We start from the raw sequence: 8276 nt of genomic DNA on the forward strand, positions 1-8276 counted from the left end.
CTGCAGTTAGCAGAGGATCTTATAGATTGCAAGAGATGCATGAAAAAAAAAAAAGACTGATCCTGCTATAGCGCGCTTACCAAACACCACAACTGCAATAGTTAGGTGTGGCATACATTACAGATTATACCAAGTTCTATAAACTTGCTCTATATGAATTCAATAGATTTGCATTCAACAATATAACTGGTTCTGCAAGTGTTTTTTTAACGCTGCCGTCTTGCTGCTTCTTCATTAACAAAGAGGAACGCTACTTAGTAGCAAATACTAGCGGGAAACTGAGTATTCACATCTCCTCTTTCCCCCAAAATTAAAAAAAAAAGTTAGTAGAGGCCCAAAACGTCTTGGTTTATTATGAAAATATTGTGTGACCCGAAGGCGGAAGTAGTAGGACCGATCATACGAAGCTTCACTAGCTTTTCCCCACAGGTATATCTACAATTAAAGAACAAGTATTACAAAAATGGCCTCATTTGTGCTCGGACTTATTTTCATTGCTCAGTTTACCGTGACGAGGGCCCGTGGCGCCATCTGCTGCTCCCATTCCTAAGTGGTCCTGCCCCATTCTGGCTTCCGAGATCTGGTGCGCAAAATATCAGAAGCCAAATGCCTTGTCTATACGAGTAGGAAATAATTGTTTACCAGTTCGATACAGGGACTGCTTAGCCGAAATTTATTTTATGCCGTCTAGCTCTGACATATTTCACCGCATCGTTATTAACCCCAGTGGCAAAATGTCTCACCTATGAAGTTTCAGAGCCAGCCCAAGGTTTATTGTCACAGTCAGGGTGCATTCACATCTCGTAATGGTTCATTACAGCTCAGACATGCTAAATGTACATATAAAGCCTGTCTTGCCGAAAGGCGTTCAGCCATGCTCTTAGAAAAATAGATGCTTCCTCTTTTGCGCTGACTTAAAGTTGTTCCGATGTGAGAATCACGCCTGCTGAAGGATATGTCACCTAAAGTAGGGCTCCAAGTCGGGCTAGTTGGTTGACATGCATGGTATAATCTTATAACTGCGCTAACACACACTGACAAGGGCGAGGCAGACAAGACCTGCCCAGACTCACAACTGAATGTTTAATGGGTGAAAATGACATATATACAGAGAAAAATGAACACATCTGATTAGCAATCCAACCATGGATACGTTGACGTCACAAAGTAGCATCTAAAGACGCCATCTCGCAATCAGCTAGTGACACCGAAGGTTCGCTTACAAACCCACGTGTAGTTTTTATCTTAAATGCCTCAAACAGTTCCCTAGTACTACGGTCCCTATGACGGTACAAAATTATAGTTTGTTTAAGAAGTGGGAGGCAAGTTTCCTTGTTTAGCTTTTTACAGTCATTACAATGCTTAGCCACGTGGGAATAACCATCTGAAGTGCTGTTTGTTTTATGTTCTTTCAGCCGAACGTTAATACACCTAGCCGTCTGGCCGATGTATACACACCCACAAGAAAAAGGGAATTCATACACAACTGCGCAGGCACAGGGGACAATGGTTGACCCTTGCTTATGCTCAATCTTGCAGACAAAAGGGCTGTGGTTAGATGCCCTGTTAATTACATTCATTACTCTAGCACATAAACGCGACATTTTCTGAGGGGCTGAGAATACGGCGCTGACCCCATACCGCTGCGCTACATTCTTGAAATTGTGTGCAACTTTGTGCTGGTACGAAATCACAGCAAACGCTCTTTTTCCTTTATTAGTGCGGGGTGTGCGCACACCACTACTCTTAACTTTCCTTACTAGTTTCTCACATGTTGCTCCAATTACAGATTTTGGGTATCCAGCATTCGTCAGTCTAGTCACTTGGAACCTGATACTTTCCGTTACTACGTGGGGGCATGACTTCGGTAGTGCTGCATCTGTGCACGACAAGGCAATTGCACTCTTTACAATCTTCGAATGCCTGGAGGAAAAATTGACGGGGGACTTATGGGACCTTGGTCGCTAAAACCAACATGTATGGAATAACCCAAAACGCAGACGTATGTCCAGAAATTGCAATTCATTTTCGTGGGGAACTTCTGTAGTAAAAGTGAGGCCTAGTCCCGACCTACAAAATGTCACCTGCAAGCATAAACACACCACTTGCCCTATTGAATATCTGTTTTCTTTAAAATACAGTCGAACCCGGATATATCAAAATCGAAGGGTATCGGGAAATAATTCGATATATTGATAATTCGAAGTATAACATGTGACTATCTGAGACATATTTGAAAGCTCGGCATGTTTGAGTCAACTCAACTTTTACCAGTCTGTAAAGTCACACTGCCGTTTGAAGACAGAAGGGTGAAGTTTTGGCCAATATATGTACTAGTAACCATCACTGGCACGCTAGCTGACAAAATATTGCGTTGCAATCGCAACACGTAGGTGGTGGTCTGCATGTAGAAGTTTTGTGTATTCACAGACATTCAACTATTCAAGCCTAGATGGCGGTACGGGCTTTTGACGACACGAAAGGGACGGACGAACGTGCAGCAACATTACCCCAGGGCGCTAGCGAAAGAACGCTACGTATTAAGAAGTACAGAAGTGGGGCTGCCATAAGACGTGAATGAACCAGGCTTTCTAACGAGTGCTCTGGCATCTACCGTTATGGCGAAAGAACAACATTATATAACCTTGTTTTCTGCGATCACAGTGCCTACGGACGTACGATGGCATTTTTTTGTTTGATACAATACAGCAACGGGTAATAAAAAATACCGTAATATAATGAGCGAATTCGCCACGTGAATTCAACCAGGCGTGTCACTTTCACATGGAATCATGTTTGGTGTGTTCGTTACGCGAGATCAGCGCATGTCATGCGCAAGGCCTTCTCTCAAGAACAATGCCGAACTATCCGTCACAATAGCGATCATTTGTCTCATTTCACTAACAGCTTGTAGAATAATAGAGTAATTCAAATGCTACTACTTGCGAGCACACACACGCACAAGAACTACAGAAGTAATGATTTTATTAGCTGTTGAATGTTGAATTAGCGAATGTTGAAGATGTTGAATTTGTGATGAGAAAGGTGCAAACTCTGTATACTTTAGTCATGGGCGAATTCAATCCTAAAGTGCGGGAAGAAAAACAAGGCTGGTGAGCAAGCAACTACGGCATCGATTCTAGGAACACTAGAGACATGTTGGAAGAATTCGCGGAAAGCAATAGGCTGCGAATAATGAATACCTTAGTCTGGAAGCATAGCAACAGGACGTGGACCTGGAAAAGCCATAATGGAGACAACGGAATGAAATAGATTCAATACTTTCAGCTGATCTCAGCATAGTGCAGGAAGTAGAAGTGTTAGGTGGGATAAAGTGCCGTGACCATAGGTTAGTGAAGTCTAGCGTTTGTCTCAACTTGAAGAGAGAAAGAGCAAAAGTTGTCATGAAGAAACAGGCCAACCTAGACGTAGTAAGGATAAAAGCAGACCAATTCCGGCTGGGGTTCACAAATATGCAGCTTTAGAACTGAAAGATGAAGAAAACATAGATGTAGTGAATGAAACCGTAACTAGGCTGATCTCAGAAGCAGCAACGCTTATAGCAGCAAGTATGAGGTAAAATACCGAGGAAACCAATAGGCAAGCTCTCCAAATTAACAAATGACCTAATAAAAAATGACAGAGCATGAAAGGGTCAAACTCAAGAGAAGAGATAGAATTCGCTGAACTGTCAAAACTGATCAACAAGCAGAAAGTAAGGGATATTTGAAATGATAACTAGGGAAAGATTAAGGGAGCCATAAACTATGGACGGGGCAATAGATTGGTGGGAAGAAAACTTGCCATAGGACAAGGCAAGATGAATGCACTGAAAGGTAAGCAGGGTAATATCATCAGCCATGTCGATGACATAGTAAAAGCAGTGGGAGAATTCTGTACTGACCTGTACAGTTACAAGAGCAGCCAAGCTACTTTCATTCGAAAGAGTGATGACCAGAATACAGAGGATGCTTCTATAACTGGTGATGACGTTAAAAGGCCTTTGGAAGACATGCAAGAGGGAGGAGATTTCATGCTTGAATAGCTTGCCGTCCTTTATAGCCAATTCCTCACGACTTCCATTGTACCAGAGAACTGGAAGAATGCTAACATTATACTAATCCACAAGAAGGGAGACGATAGAAAACTGAAAAAATCATAAGCCCGTTATCTTGCTTTAAGTACTATATATAATACTCACCAAGGTAATTTCCAATAGAATCAGGCTGGCTTCAGGAACGCATCTCACATCTATGTCATCAATCAAGTTATCCAAAAATCTGCGGCGTGCAAATAACCTCTATATATGGCTTTCATAGATTATGAAAGGGCATTTGATTCAGTCGAAATATCAGCACTCATCGAGGCATTGCGTAATGAAGGAGTACAGGAGGCATACGTGAATATCTTAATATCCACAAGGATTCCACAGCTACCTTGGTTCTCCACGAGAAAATTTGAGATTTACCTATTATGAAAGGGGTAAGGCAAGGAGACATAATCTCTCCCATGCTATTCACTGCATGCTTAGAAGATTAAGACTGGGAAGGATTAGGAGGCAGGTTCAACGGTGAATATTTCAGAAACCTACAATTTGCAGACGGCATTGAACTATCAGAAACAACGGAGACGAATTACAACCAATGATTAAGGACCTTAACAGAGAAACTTTAAGAGTGGGGTTGAAGTTTAATATACAGAATACGAAGATAATGTTCAATAGCCGGACAAGTGAACCAAAATCCAGGATCGCCAGTCAGCCTCTAGAGTCTGTACAGGAGTACGTTTATCAAGCACAATTACTTACAGGGGACCCTGATCCTGACAAGGAAGTTTACAGAAGAATTAAATTGGGCTGGAGCGCATACGGCAGGCATTGCCAAATCCTGACTGAGAGCTCACCACTGTCGTTGAAAAGAGAAGCGTACAATCATTGGATTCTACCGGTGCTAACATATGGGGCCGAAACTTGGAGGTTAACAAAGAAGCTCGAGAACAAGTTAAGGACCGCACAAAGAGCGATGGAACGAAAAATGTTAGGCCTAACGTTAAGGGACAGGAAAAGAGTGGTGGGGATCAGAGAGCAAATGGAGATAGCCGATATTCTATCTCACATCAAGAAAAAAATGGAGCTGGGCAGGCTATGTAAGGCGTAGGATGGATAAGCGGTGGACCATTAGAGTTCCACAATGGATACCAAGTGAAGGGAAGCGCAGTTGAGGACGGCAGAAATCTTGGTGGGGCGATGAAGTTCGGTTCTTGGAGATCGCAGGAACAGGCCTTCATCCTGCACTGGACACAAATATAGGCTGATGATGATGATGATTTGATTAGCACAAGGTACAATACAAATACTGTACTTGCTTTGCTGCAGCGAACAAAACGTCATATGAATGCGCAACATTCAACCCTTTTATATAGGCAGTTTAGTCCACTATATATGCAAAAAAACACACTTGATTACTGCAGAAAAATAAATATCTCAGCAGAACGAGACACCAGTTCAACGTGTTTCTAATTTTTGTGCCCTATGCCCGCACTTACGTAGTAAAAGCTGCAGAGCAAGATGACATCGCCAGTGGTGTTTTCTCAAACGTCGCGCTCCCGCGACTCCGGGTCCGCAGTTCTTCACTGACGTTTCTCCTGGGCTTCGGAAGCCCTCATGCTAGAATCGGCAAGCTAGAATCGGACGAGATGCTTCGCTTAGCCCCATTTTCTCAACAGAGGAAGAGCTGGTAATATTGTCTGTTTGGGTCCCACATGAGACAAGGGTAGCGCAAGGGTGCGTTACAGGTCCCGAGCCGACAGGAGTATGTGCCGTTGAGCTTGGACCCTTTCTGCACTATCAACAGGATCGGCCCACATGACAGGGGTATGTGCCATTGCACTTGGACTCTTTCTGCACTGCCACCAGGATTGGCCTGATCTTTAGCGTGAGACCACCATCGCCACTTGAGAGGCAAAACTAGCTTCGCTTGAAAAGCCCGCAACGACCCACATGTAGGAACAGTGTAACCAATATAGCTTCGGTGTACCTTATCTTAATTCGATGAATAGCTATGTGTTCTCTTCATTGACACGTATAAATTGTTCACCGTCTTGCGATGAACATTTATCGTCGGCTGACACGTTTACAAGTTTAACGCTCAGCGCATGTTGCGCCTTCATGTATCGAAAGTTGTTTCGTGAACGCTGTCACCAATGATGCTGCGAAATAATCTTCTGTAATCCGACAGCACGCGTGGTGCTATTTCTTGTGTATATCGAGGAATGCATATGAAAGCACCAGCGATTAGGCTAGAAAGTACGGTGCGTCAAGCACGAATAGCTGACGCGTTTGACCCACAGAAATCCGATCTCGTCGACCGACGATTGTGGTCGCTGTTAGTGCTGCGCTGTAAAACTCACTTTTTTGCGAGAAGGTCGCCGAGTGAAGCGTTGAGATTGTGAATCCCACTTTTGCTACAGTCTGGTTCTCCACGAGCGCTACAAAGTGACAATATTTATCGTGCGAACAAACAGATGAAGCAGGGAGAGCTTAATAGGCGACCTGTGCTCTATCTGTGCGTTTATAGGTGGACACTTCGAAACATCTCACAAGGTTTTGCGGAATAGTGCTAGGCTTAACATTGAGCCTACCAGTCAACAATTAGTGTCAGGAATGTCCTCGGAGTCGGTAGTATACAGGATCCTTTAAACAGCGGAGCTGTTTGAGCGTGTGCTACGCCTCTCCGTGCCGTCCACATGCTGCCTTGACACGGGATGGTAAGGAGAGGGAAGGAGAGCATGCACGCGGCGTGCGCTATGCTCGGGAGAGAGAAAGAGAAAATGAGAGCGAGAAACAGAGAGAGGGAGAAATTGTAGCAGCACCAACGAGGGAACGCGCAGAGCTGCTGCCGACGCCGTTCAGGTTTCCCCGTGTCCCCGCGTTCGCGCCGAACGCGCGCGGTGTCCTTGACAGCAGCAGGCGTCTCTGGCGGCGGCTCGGCAGGTGTCGACCGTCCACGCCCCGGCAAGTGTGGAGGTGCAGCTTGGCCGTGACGTCACCGGCGAGATAAAGCTCCGAGCAGACGCGACGGCGGCAGAACTCTCGTTGACTCTATGGCGAGTTCATGTAACCTTGACATGGCACGACCAAAGAAGATCCGGACACCCGAAGAAGAAGCCGCTCATCTTGAAGCCCGTCGCGCGGCCAAGCGAGAATCTGCGCGTCGGCGGCGAGGCGATTCGGAATACCGTGCCTAGCAGCACTTCGCATTTCTTAGGAAAACTTAGCCAAGCCTAATAAAACCTTGAAGAAGCTAGGTCAATGACCAGTTCCGCTGTTTACTTCAGCCTTAAACCACTAGTACAACCTGCAAAAGTATTTTTCCGCCGCAACCGGTAGATTTGTGAAATCGGGGAAATTATGTTTATCGTCGCGAGGGAAGCGAGTACCGGAGGAAAAATGCGCCGGAGGTGGAGAAGAGAATCGCCACGTTCGTGCCCTTTCCGCTTGTGCTTGGACGCCGCGGTGTTTGCCGTGTATGTTCACTGCGTTTCTTCGTTGCATGGGTAGCAATATGCGCATTCGCTGTGGTAATGCCTGTCCCTTTCTTCCTAAATTATTATCTCAAAGTGCCACTTTTTTTGTTCTCCATAAAAGCATCCGTTACGAAAGAATGCACGCAGTACGTGAGAATTTCCATGCGTTTTTTTTTTAATTTTGTATGGATGCAACGTGAGTACACTCGCACAATATTAGGCCTTGACGCTCGTTTGGCCTGCTCTATATATCTTAAATGCGGTATCCTGTTCTTTCGCTGCAAGTACCTCGTTTGGAGCTTAATGACCATGACGTATCTAACCAAGTTATTCTCGTTGTATTACACGTAGGTTATGTCTAAGTACAGTTTTCCGTCTGTGTGCTAGGACACCCAACTCTAATCTGTTGCTTGTGGGTACAAAGCACACTTTCTTGCACGTCTTGGTGTTTTTCAGCAGGTGCTCATATCGGCTCGCAACAGCACAGATGGCAGACACTACGATGACGCCCAGGGTGGTCTCGGCAGGAGGCTCTTTACACTACGTGTTCAACTAGTCATTACAAGGAAGATGGTTGTGATGAATAACACATAGTTCCCCCTCTGCAAGTGCTCGGATGTCTTTCTCTGCTGATCTTCTGACGAACTTCTGGACACACCGACCACCAGCTTGTAGTGGTCATGTGCAGCCACGTTATCGATCCCCGAAAACGATGGCCCCTGCAGCTCTGGATTGTGTCACGTATTTACGCA

This window comes from Dermacentor silvarum, chromosome 8 (assembly GCF_013339745.2).
Source record: "Dermacentor silvarum isolate Dsil-2018 chromosome 8, BIME_Dsil_1.4, whole genome shotgun sequence".
NCBI lineage: Eukaryota > Metazoa > Arthropoda > Arachnida > Ixodida > Ixodidae > Dermacentor > Dermacentor silvarum.